The sequence below is a fragment of the Plectropomus leopardus genome, chromosome 1 (assembly GCF_008729295.1).
Source record: "Plectropomus leopardus isolate mb chromosome 1, YSFRI_Pleo_2.0, whole genome shotgun sequence".
In the NCBI taxonomy this organism is placed as follows: Eukaryota; Metazoa; Chordata; class Actinopteri; order Perciformes; family Serranidae; genus Plectropomus; species Plectropomus leopardus.
In genome coordinates, this window is record NC_056463.1 from 747,913 (window position 1) to 760,242 (window position 12,330).

Below are 12,330 nucleotides of genomic sequence, written 5' to 3' on the forward strand. Positions count from 1 at the left end.
ATGTAAAATACATTTAGTTAGTTAATTTATTTACAATAATTTTAAAGATTTTATTAAAATATTGTCAGATTGTTTATTAACTTTAATGTATCTTTTTTCATGTCATTTATGAAGGTGCTTGATTATGGGTGTTTTTTTTTAAAATTCAGAATATTTAGTAACTAAAATAAATAAATAAATATTTCTTTATGAGCAACAAAGTCATTTGTAACATTTATCTCTCTATTTTTAAAATATTCTTTGAGTTAACTAAAATATATCACACATACACACATTTATTTTTTTGCCTATTTTTTATTTTGTGTCTTTTATATATATATATATATATATATATATATATATATATATATATATATATATATATATATATATAGATATAGATTATATAGATATATAGATATTGCCACACCTTATTTTATCTTTGCAGTCTGTTCTGTGAGTTCCATTTCTACGACAGTGCTTTAGCTTGAACTTTTAGTTCAATGGAAAGCACAAGTGAAGTTTAAAGTTTAAACAGAGTTGTCCTGCTCATGTGAAAGTGTTTGAATCCATAACGTTTTAGTGAAAATCATGTGTTTGTGAAGTACCGAGCATCCGACTGGATAAATGAGATTTGGATTATACTGCACGACCTGTGTGAGAGTTTGGAAAGGGATGTTTAGTTTTGCCATCTTTCTATAATCCTCCTCCGGCTACATTTTGTTGGTTGTTACTTTGATCATAAAGGCGACTCTGTAGAGTATATAGACTACAATATAGTATAGGGTTGAGGATTCATATTTTAGAAAATATCGTAGATACAAGAGGACACTGATATATGGGCGAGTCTCAAATTCCAAGTCTGTCTGCTACTTCAGCACCACGGACAGCGCCATGAAGTCATACTGTGGATTCTTACTACTGATGATGAATAATTACAGATTAAACGACCCAAATTTTCATGCTAATAATTTTGTATCTTTACTTAAGTAAAAAAATTTAATGCATGACATTTACTGATATTTTCACACTGCTACTTCTTTAGGTGGGAAATCAGCAGTACTTAACCTTTTGAAACCTGACTCGACATCACTTTTCTTGTGTTCTTGGTTTGTTTCAAAACGTGGAAAAAAAGCCAATTAGCAACTTGTCAAAAAATATAAATTGCAAGAAATTCCTGATAGATTTAGAAAATGATTTTAAAAAAAAAAGTCAAAATGTTGAGAGAAATTCTGGGCATCATTCTGAGGTTTTTACTTGGAATTTGCTATTTCCACTAGGTGACCTGTCACAATCAATGTTTTGATTTTTTTTTTTTTTACTTCATTTAAAAACATAGTGGCATCATGACAATAACCTGGCATTTAAAGAGTTAAAATTCTGAAAATTAATGAATATTTGATTTTAATGTTTAGGAATGATGTTTGTTAAAAAGAGTAAACTCAATAAAAGTAGAAAATAATTTTAATTTCTATTTTATTTTAAAGCTTGATTTTCAAAAACACATATTGTGTGCAGAGTGATATGAGAGTGAGTATTTGACACTGTATAAGAAATAATAATGTGTAACAGTCAATGTTGCTGCTAATCATTGAAATATCCCAGGCTGTGATAATAAAAAAAATCGACTTAGCATATATATTTAGAAATAATTATGTTTAGAATAATTCTTTTTGTTAGGATTGATGCTGCTTAAAAATAAACTCATTGAAAGAAGAAAATTACATTAATGTGTAATATTTTTTAAAGCTTGATTCTGAAAAGTGCATTTTGTGTGCAGAGCGATACGAGTGTGTGTAATAACAAAGTGGGCCCTAAGGGTTGATTAAAAACATTGAACTAAATACATATTAGTCCCATGTAACATTTTACTGCAGAACAAGTACTTTGATATTTTAAGTATATTTAACAGATAAAACTGTACTTCTACTGAAGTAGGGTTCTAGGTGAGAGACTTTTGCGGTGTATTTTTATATTGTTCTACTGGTACTTGCATTTAAGTAAAAGATCTGAGGCCTGTGCATATTTAACCTCCTTAACTAGCCCACCTGACATTATATTCTGGGGTCAGATCCTTAGAAACAAAGAGCAGCAGCTTCTTCCTGCAGACACCATTTTGCACCAGTGATCGTTAAAACATACACTGGGAGAAATTCATCACTGAAGCTCATTAAGGATGAGACGGTGACACGAGGGTCTGTCCTGGTATTGACTTTCAGTATCGATGTAGTGGATCTAAGACGCTCCTTTAAACAAAATTTCATTTAGAGCTGAAACTGGTAACTGAAATATGCTACAAATTAGTGAAAAGTGTGTAGAAAATGAGCGAAATATTAGTCTTAAAAAAGAGGGGAAGATTATCAGAAAATTATCCAAAAAATAGGGAAAAATATGAGACACTATCTTTATAATTATAATAATGTTCTACTTAAAATCATGTTAAAGAAAAAATCAATAAATACATTTTTTCCAGCACTTCTTAAGTTTTTTTTTTTGTTTGGGTTTTTTTGTGCATATTTTCAGGTAATGTTATTGTACCTTTTATTTAACCAATTTTTTTGCAAACTTGCCTTCTCCCCACATTTTAAGAAATTAAACCAGATAACTCAGGTTTCACAGGATCAATTGATAAATTGATTGGTTGAGCAAGAGAAAATTAAGCTGCAACAATGCTGACAACTTCTCAGCTTGTGGTTTTACTAATATAACTGACGGGCGACAAGATGACTCTTAACCGTAGACTTTAATGGTACTGTTCTCAATGCGAGCTGAAGAGAACGCACATCAGGCATACACCAGTCCGTGTGACACAGGATGTAAAGCACCGCCCCCACACGAAACAACACTTGCACAATGCACAGCAAAACTGAGTGTACAATGTACACTCCTGTATAACGCAAAGCAATGTGGTCATGCATTTCCAAGGCAACGTAACCTTAGATTTGCAAAACAATTTAGAAACGCAATGTTAGGATATGATTTACTGTAAGTGGTATGTTACTCACAGTTTAATAGAAATGTTATGCACTGTAAACATTAACCTTATCTACAATAGTGTTACAGGGCTAACAATATTCCACTAATATGTAATATCTGACAAATGTAGACTTGTATTATGGAAGAAGTTAGAAGGTACATTTATTAGCCTTTTTTAAACAACAAAATTACATTTGCTTTTGATCCTATTACATCTTTGGAGTTGAGGGATGAGTTGATTAAAATCAGCAACTACTATGAATATTCCCTCTGGTTGCTAGGGCATGTTGTGTCCTGTCGGCTCTAAACAAAGTCTGCTCACCCAGTGAAACAGCTTGATCTGGGATGTTAGGAGTTAACCATGTCTCTGTGAAGACGTGCGCAGAGCAGTCCCTGAGTGAGTGAGCCTCAATCACACCTCATCCACTTCATTCTGTTCATCCAAAAACAATAACAACAATGGACATTTTCACAAAGGGTTCACACTTGGCTTAGAACACTCTGATGTCATTCTTTGGAACACTCTGATGTCATTCTTTGGAACACTCTGATGTCATTCTTTGGAACACTCTGATGTCACGCTTTGGAACACTCTGATGTCACGCTTTGGAAACCTCTGATGTCAACAGAACACTCTGATTTCACTCTTTATTATGTCATAGCCTGCCTTTGATGTCTTATGACATCCTGCACGATCTGCCTTTGGAAACATTAGGAAAAAGTCATTTAGTTTTTAGCTGCAGTCCTGGTGAGGAGATTTGTTTTAGACAACAGACACATTCAGGGGGACATACACTCGCCACTTGTAGGATTTGTTTGTGCAGCATCTTGTAAAACGTCAAAAGCTGTATTACCAGAAACAAAAAAACCTAATCCAATCAACTCCCATCATCTGCTGACATGAAAGGCCTGTTAGCCAAGTTGATGCCTATTTTGGTAGATGGACTCCATGAAGCTCTTTGGGGAATTACCTTCTCCAACAGTCTGATTGTGGTTGGCGATGGGCTTATACCTCTTCCCTCCTCGGTGCATGAAAGAGCCGTGGAAAATAATGAAATATTTGGTCCAGAGTCACCACAGCCTGTTAGCATAGGATCAGACACAACTGTAGCAGGCCCTTCCACAGCTGCAACAAGAATATCACCTCCCAATTCAGCGCTCCAAGAGCAGGATATACCCTTACTAAGCCGCTCCGCAAATGTGAAGTTGGTTATGGCTGGCAATAGGCTTATGCCTCTTCCCTCCTTGGCTAGTTCTGGAGGCCATTCTTGCCCCATGCATGAGAGAGACGTGGAAAATAATGAAATATTCGGTCCAGAGTCACCACAGCCTGTTAGCATAGGATCAGAAAGAACTGTAGCAGGCCCCTCCACAGCCGCAACAAGAATATCACCTCCCAATTCAACGCTCCAAGAGGAGGATAGATCCCTACACAGCCACTCTGTGACTGACAGTTTCAGTTTGGTTGCTGACGGGCTTATGTCTCTTCCCTCCTTGGTTAGATCTGGAGGCCATTCTTGCCCGGTGCATGAGAGAGCTGTGGAAAATAAGGAAATATTTGGTCCAGAGTCACCACAGCCTGTTAGCGTAGGGTCAGACAGAACTGCAGCAGGCCCCTCCACAGCCGCAACAAGAATATCACCTCACATCGTCAGAACGCAGGGTAGACATCTACTCAACCAGCCTGTTACTGACCATCTGGATTTTGGCATTAGATACCATCAATTGGCCTTGCTGCATCAGGATGCTGTCAGGCCTGGCCTTGACCGTCTGACTCATGAAACTCAGCAAAAAGGGCGAGAGCAGGATAGACCCCTATGCAGCCGCTCTGTAACTGATAAGTTGATTTGGGTTGCCAACGGGATTATGCCTCCTCTCTCCTCGGCCAGACCTGGAGGTCATTCTCACCCAGTGCATGAGAGCGCTTTAGAAAATAATGAAATACTTGGTCCAGAGTCACTACAGCCTGTTAGCATAGGGTCAGAAGGAATTGCTACTCCCCAGCTAATGCTTCCCAGGTCATCCCCTGCTCTGATTCTTTCAAGAATTGGAGCAAGAATTGCAGGTTTTTGGTCCCAAACTACAAAAAGAATTGCAGGTCTTTGGTCAACAATCAGAAAAAAATTGCAGGTCGTGGGTCACCTATGGAAATGAGAAGTACAGGTCCTTTGTAAACAATCGGAGAAAGGATTGCAGGTCTGAAGACCCGAATGACAGCAAGAATTGCTGGTTCTTGTTTCCATCTAGCTTACAAGTTCTTATTTTTCTTCTTCTTATTATTATTATTTGTATACGCTATTATTACACCCTAGGCCGCAGTTCGGTGATCGACTTTGTAGTCGTATCGTCGGACTTGCGGCCGTATGTCTTGGACACTCGGGTGAAGAGGGGGCGGAGCTGTCAGCTGATCACCACCTGGTGGTGAGCTGGCTCCGATGGTGGGGGAGGAAGCCGGTCAGACCTTGCTCTGTCAACACTGTGTATGGTGAGGACGGGGCGCTGCTGACCTCGACTTGGGACATTGTGGATCGGTGGAAGGAATACCTCCTCAATCCCACCAACACACCTTCCGGTGAGGAAGCAGGGACTGGGGACTCGGGGGCGGGCTCCTCTATCTCTGGGGCTGAGGTTGCCGAGGTGGTAGGGCCCCGGGGGCGGACGAGGTCCGCCCGGAGTTCCTCAATGAGTTGAGTTGTGGAGTTCCTTTTTGCCATGATTGTATTTCATTTGCTATTTACGACATCTATTGCTCGTCTGTCCGTCCTGGAAGAGGGATCCCTCACTATCCTCTACCGCTCTTCCTGAGGTTTCTTCCTCTTTTTTTTCCCCGTTACAGGGGTTCTTTTTGGGGAGTTTTTCCTTGGGTGATGTGAGGGTCTAAGGGCAGAGGGATGTCGTACACTGTAAAGCCCTCTGAGGCAAACCATGTTTTGTGATAATGGGCTATATAAATAAAACTGACTTGACTCAAGGCCCTGGATGTTGTGGGGCTGTCGTGGCTGACACGACTCTGCAACATTGCGTGGACATCGGGGGCAATGCCCTTGGACTGGCAGACTGGGGTGGTGGTCCCTCTTTTTAAGAAGAGGGACAGGAGGGTGTATTCTAACCACAGGGGGATCACACTCCTCAGCCTCCCTGGTAAGGTCTATTCGGGGGTACTAGAGAGGAGGGTCTGCCGGATAGTTGAACCCCGGATTCAGGAGGAGCAATGCGGTTTTCACCCCAGTCGTGGAACTGTGGACCAGCTCTGGACCCTTGGCAAGGTCCTTGAGGGTGCATGGGAGTTTGCCCAACCAGCCCACATGTGCTTTGTGGACTTGGAGAAGGCATTCAACCGTGTCCCTTGGGGAGTCCTGTGGGGGGTTCTCCGGGAATATGGGGTTTCGGACCCCCTGATATGGGCTGTCCGTTCCCTGTATGACCGGTGCCAGAGCTTTGTCTGCATTGCCGGCAGTAAGTCGAACTCGTTTCCGGTGAGGGTTGGACTCCGCCAGGGCTGCCCTTTGTCACCGATTCTGTTCGTAACTTTTATGGACAGAATTTCTAGGCGCAGCCAGGGTGTTGAGGGGGTCTGGTTTGGTGACCTCAGGATTGGGTCTCTGCTCTTTGCAGATGATGTGGTCCTGTTGGCTTCATCAGGCCGTGACCTTCAGCTCTCACTGGATCGGTTTGTAGCCGAGTGTGAAGCGGCCGGGATGAGAATCAGCACCTCCAAATCCGAGGCCATAGTTCTCAGCCAGAAAAGGGTGGAGTGCTCCCTCCGGATCGGGGACAAAGTCCTGCCCCAAGTGGAGGAGTTTAAGTACCTCGGGGTCTTGTTCACGAGTGAGGGAAGGATGGAGCGGGAGATCAACATGCAGATCGGTGCAGCATCTGCAGTAATGCGGACTCTGCACCGATTTGTCGTGGTGAAGAGGGAGGTGAGCCGAAAGGCAAAGCTCTCGATTTACCGATCGATCTTCTTTCCTACCCTCACCTATGGTCACAAGCTTTGGGTAGTAACCGAAAGAACAAGATCGCGGGTACAAGCAGCCGAAATGAGTTTCCGCCGTAGGGTGGCTGGGCTCTCCCTTAGAGATAGGGTGAGAAGCTCGGTCATCCGGGAGGAGCTTGGATTAGAGCCGCTGCTCCTCTGCGTTGAAAGGAGCCAGATGAGGTGGCTTGGGCATCTAATTAGGATGCCTCCAGGATGCCTCCCTGGTAAGGTGTTCAGGACACGTCCCACCGGTAGGAGGCCCCGGGGAAGACCCAGGATACGCTGGAGAGACTATGTCTCACAGCTGGCCTCGGAATGCCTCGGGGTCCCCCAGGAAGAGCTAGACAAAGTGGCTGGGGAGAGGGAAGTCTGGGCTTCCCTGCTTAGGCTGCTGCCCCCGCAAGCCTACCCCGGATAAGCGGAAGAAAATGGATGGATGGATACACTATTATTATCATATTATTTACAATTTTTTTAAAGAGAAAAAGACACCACCACCAATAACAAGTTATGTAATGTTTTGCATATAATGTGTTGAATGAGTCAGTGAAAAAACAGGCTGCCCATTTTGCAGTAATGTCACTCCAAGCCAGCTGCCTAATGCATCAGACTGCAATGTTAACGATTTTGCTAGGTTGTAGGACTTAAACACATAGTCTCTCATCAGTCGTGATATAGGGTTTTCTCCGGGTGCTCCGGTTTCTCCCCAACTTTAAATTAGGAAAAAAAATTAAAAACAGAAATAAAAACAACAACAAATCAAGTAATGTTTTTCATATAATTTGTTTGAGTCAGTAAAAAAAGGCATTCAATGTAAACAATACATTTGTTCAAATATGTTTTTTGTTAGCCATAATAATGACAAACTCTGTGATGAACTGAAGACGTGTTAATGTCACATATATATGTATCAATAAAGATTTCAGGGGAAATCCCTGACAGAATATATACTTAATACTTATGTTCTTGTTCTTTCAAACTTGCCAATATAAATATACTCAGAGACCATGTCCACTAAAGCATTTTCTCTAGCTGAAAGTGCCAGACACTTCTCAGGGCGGGTTGTCGGACATGTCCACGCGCTGGAGATGTCAGACAGCGCAGATGTCCGCACTGGAGCGGATTATTGGACATGTCTGCACTGGAGTAGGCTGTGGGACATGTAATGTCATAATGAAAATATGTTATTATCATATTTTTAATTCGGCTTACATTTAAGCCATTATTTCCCTGTTCATGATCTTTTTAATTGATCCTGAATTGTGCAATTATGAAAAGTCTGTTTAACTGTGAGAACTGTTAATTAATCATCAATAATTGGTCTGATTATCTATGATGATAATTGTGATATCACCTTGAGGATGGTTTACAGCAGGGGTTTTCAACGAATTATTATTATTTATTAAACTTTCCAGCATTATATAAGAATGAATTGCTCCATCTTAAACAAGCTTCAGGTAAATTTAAGCACATTGTGCTGATAACAGGCCAACCTCTGACTGTAGGACTCTGACTAACTTCTGTCAAACTTCTGTGCTATAATATCATTTACTCAGGAATTAAAAACTGTTGAGTCGGCCTACTTCTCCTATAGCTGCCAACAGCCTGCCGACATTCCCAGTTAGAGAAAGGCTGAAAATAAGCTCATGTGCTTGTGGCCCCAGGCCCCCAAAACATTACATCTGCCCCTGGTAATAATAAAGAGAGCTCAGCGCGAGCGGCTGGATGAGACACGGAGCGATGCGTCCTGGTGTTTCTAAATAATTCATCCAAAGTCTGATTAAAGCTGAAACTAACACAAAGTCGTCTGTAGAGTCTAAAGAAGTTACTTTCCACCTCTGCAAATGTGTCTGTTTCAGACACTTTGGTGCTTTTATTTTTTATATTTGTATCTTCTATTTTATCTGTTTTTTCTGTATTTATGTTGCACCAACCCACCAGAACAAATTCCTCGTATTGTGTTAACTATACCTGGCAATAAATCTTTTTGATTCTGATTCTGATTCTGATTCTGAGGCTGCGCTCTGTTTGTCTGTCTCACTGCACTGCTGTCGGACCATTAGCTGTTTGATGCTGTGGCTGTCAAACACTCAGCTGTTCTGGAGTCAGAGTTGTTCACTGCATTCGGTTCACTGTGGTGCTATTCTTGTTATCATTGGCTGTTCATGTTGTCTGTCAAAACATGGCTGGAATGCGTTCTGTCGACATTCTGTTGACTCATATTTCAATTGAGGAAAAGTTATGTCGCAACTGATGTCGTTATTGTTTTATCTCCCAGCCCTAGCTAGCTCTAAGACCCAAACCACTCCCCCCTTGCTGCACTCAGCCCACAATGTCCCTGTGCTTAAGTGTTGCCCTTACCTTGTCTGTAGCTTCCAATGGCCAGCTTTGGCTATAATGGATCATTTGAAACCATTAGTGTCATGTGCAGTCTCACTTTGGCACACTTATACTCCTCTGATAGACTGGAGATGGGCAGCTCTAGGACTCCTTTGCCATAAAGTCCTATACTGCTGAGGCATCTGGGAAGACCAAGCCGCTTCCTTGCGTATGAGCTAACCAGCCTCTCCAGTTTTTCTACCTTTGAGATTAGAACTTCGTACAGGGTTAGTTGCCAAATAAGGTGTGGAAGTTTCAACTTACCTGGGAATGTGGTCCTGTCAATGATCTCCAAGCCACTGATTACCTCCTTCCTGAGCTGGTCTATTTGGTCTGTGTATTTGAGAAAAGGGTTGTACTACCGACCTAGGCTCTACATAGGTTTCTCAGAGACAGTTGGGATTGCCTCGTCGCCAATGCAAAAAGTGTTGGTCTGACAACTTCCCCTTGAAAATGGAGATGCTTCTGTACTTTTGTGGCTTGATCTTCAATTGAGCAAGCACGATGTTCTCTTGAGGCTTTCTCAGCAGCGGCACTGTACACGCCTTGGTCGTGGTGAGAGTTGTGAGGTTATACATGTATAGAGCATACATGACAGTTGGCAACCTCAGGCAAGGTCTTATGCACTGTCTTCCAGACACCCATTGAGATGCTTAAATGATCACTGGCATGGCCATGATGAAGGCAGGTGGGGAGATGGTGCATCCGGCGATAATGCCTACTTCTAGATGTTGCCAGGCTGTGGTGTACTTCGTTTTTGTCAAGCATATTTGCACGTTCCAGAGGTAGGCCTTGACAAGACTTCTGAGGGCCACTGGGACTCTGGAGAAGTCAAAAGCAGTCCAGTGGAGGTTGTGAGGGACTGAGCCAAAGGCATTGGCAAGGTCCAGGAACACCACATGAAGGTCTGTTCCTTCCTTCTTGGCAACCTGGATCTGATGCCAGATGGTACTAGTATGTTCCAGGCAGCCTGAGATGCCTGTTTTCTGGATTGATGTCCCAACCAGTTGGTTTCTTAGCAGGTAACTCCCCAGCCTGTGAGCCAACACACGAAGATTTTCCACTCAACATTCAGGAGACTGATCTGGCGAAACTGACCTACTTCTAATGAGTCCTTTTCCTTTGGGATGAGGATTCCTCCGACTCTTTGCCAGGGTGTTGGTATCTCCTGCTATAGCCATGCCACCTTCATGAGCCTCCAGAGGCATCCAGGGACAGGCATTTGTGTAGAGTTTGTAAAGCACTCCATTGGGACCTGGGGCTTATGAGGACCTTGCTCTATGCACCATTTTCACCACTTTAGCCCATCTGGGTGGGCCGATGTCTAGTTGGTGATCCGGATGAGCAAAGGGTGGGATGTCAGCTGGTAGGGCAACCTATTTATGGCATTGATTGTCTGTGCAAGACTTTCCCAGATGTTTTTCGAGGTCTGCCTTTGATACAGAGAGACTTCCACTGTGTGGCATGTTTTATAATTCAAAGTTTGCTTGCTTGCTTGCCACAACTAAAAGATGCAGATACTAAAATGTGCAACTACTGAAAGTGAATGAACAGAACAAACTGACTAAACAAGTAATCTTTTACTGTCAATTGTTGACATTGTTATCATGCTTTCCGCCATTTCCGCCACAATCCAGCAACTCGGATATCATCAAAATTTCTCAATTTCCCACTCATAATTTCCTCACCCCACACTCCCCCACTTTGGTTTATTTCTTCTTTCTTTTGGTTGCTGCCCATGTTTACTTTCATGTGAAGGATGTGAAGGATAGCCACGATGTGCCTTGACTGTAATTGTTCCGACTCTCGAGGACCATTCACATGCTTGTACCTCATAAATACGAAATTTCCAAGGAGCATATGAAGGCAGCATGTCTATCCGTCTATAATACATTATTATAAAATGGGCCATTACGCATAAAGAGTGCATTTACTTTTGGTACTTAAAGCATATTTTGATGCCAGTACTTTTACTTCAGATAGTTGCAAAATGTATTTTGAATGTATTTTATAGTAATAGTATAGTAATAGTAATAGTAATAGTAATAGTTGTACACAAATAATATTTTTTCAGGGTTGAGTATTTTTTCTGTTGATTTTTATTCATATTTTAGGCAATATTTTTGGACCATGTGGGGCACATAATGTTTCAACCAGGTGTTTTATTTGTAAATTAACACTGTGTTTTTACAGGTTGGTAATAAAGAGTGAGGAAATCTGATATAAAGAAAAACATAGAAAACAGAAAACGCTGTGAGGTTGCCCTCTGAGGATTGAAGGAGAGAAAAGCTGGTTTAGGTGAGGATGTCGTGGGCTTGTTGCTCCACCAGCATCGCCATGTTCTTCACGTCTCCGCACCAGAAGTCCAGACGCTCCTTCATACCTTTAATCTGAAACAGGAAACAGGTACAGATTTAACATTTACTTCTTTCAAATGTGCTCTTTGGTGGTTTATTTGACTAAATTCTGCAGATGTCATTTGTTGTTTTTCCTTTTATTATTCCTGCCAGGTGAGGCTCCTGGTTACTATTCGAAATTTCATAAAAGTTCAGTGATGGTGTCTCAGTGGCGTGGAATAAGAGGGTGTGTCCCCAAAAACTATTAGTGTCACCATTTCCTGTATGAATAACTTTTCAACATATGTTTCTAATATATTTTGATTTTATTTTATTTTTTATCTCTTTCCCAATTGATGTTAAAAACAAAAAAATGATGCTATTTTTTTGCTGTATACTGTACACCAATTTTAATTCCAATACAAATTTCAAAATTATAAACTTTTTTTAAGTTTATGATTTGGCTTTACATGCAGTGTTTATTTAACAAGTTTAAAACAATAAAACCAGATTAAAATCAGATTTAAAACTGTGGGATAAAATCATGGAAAATGCTAAAAAATACATAACACTTAACCCTTTGAGATCTGGGGCAACATCACTTTCCACGGCTGCTTTCAGTCACCTTTTACAAGTATTTACCCTGAACAAATTCAGATTTCTTTTGAAAACACAGTTAAA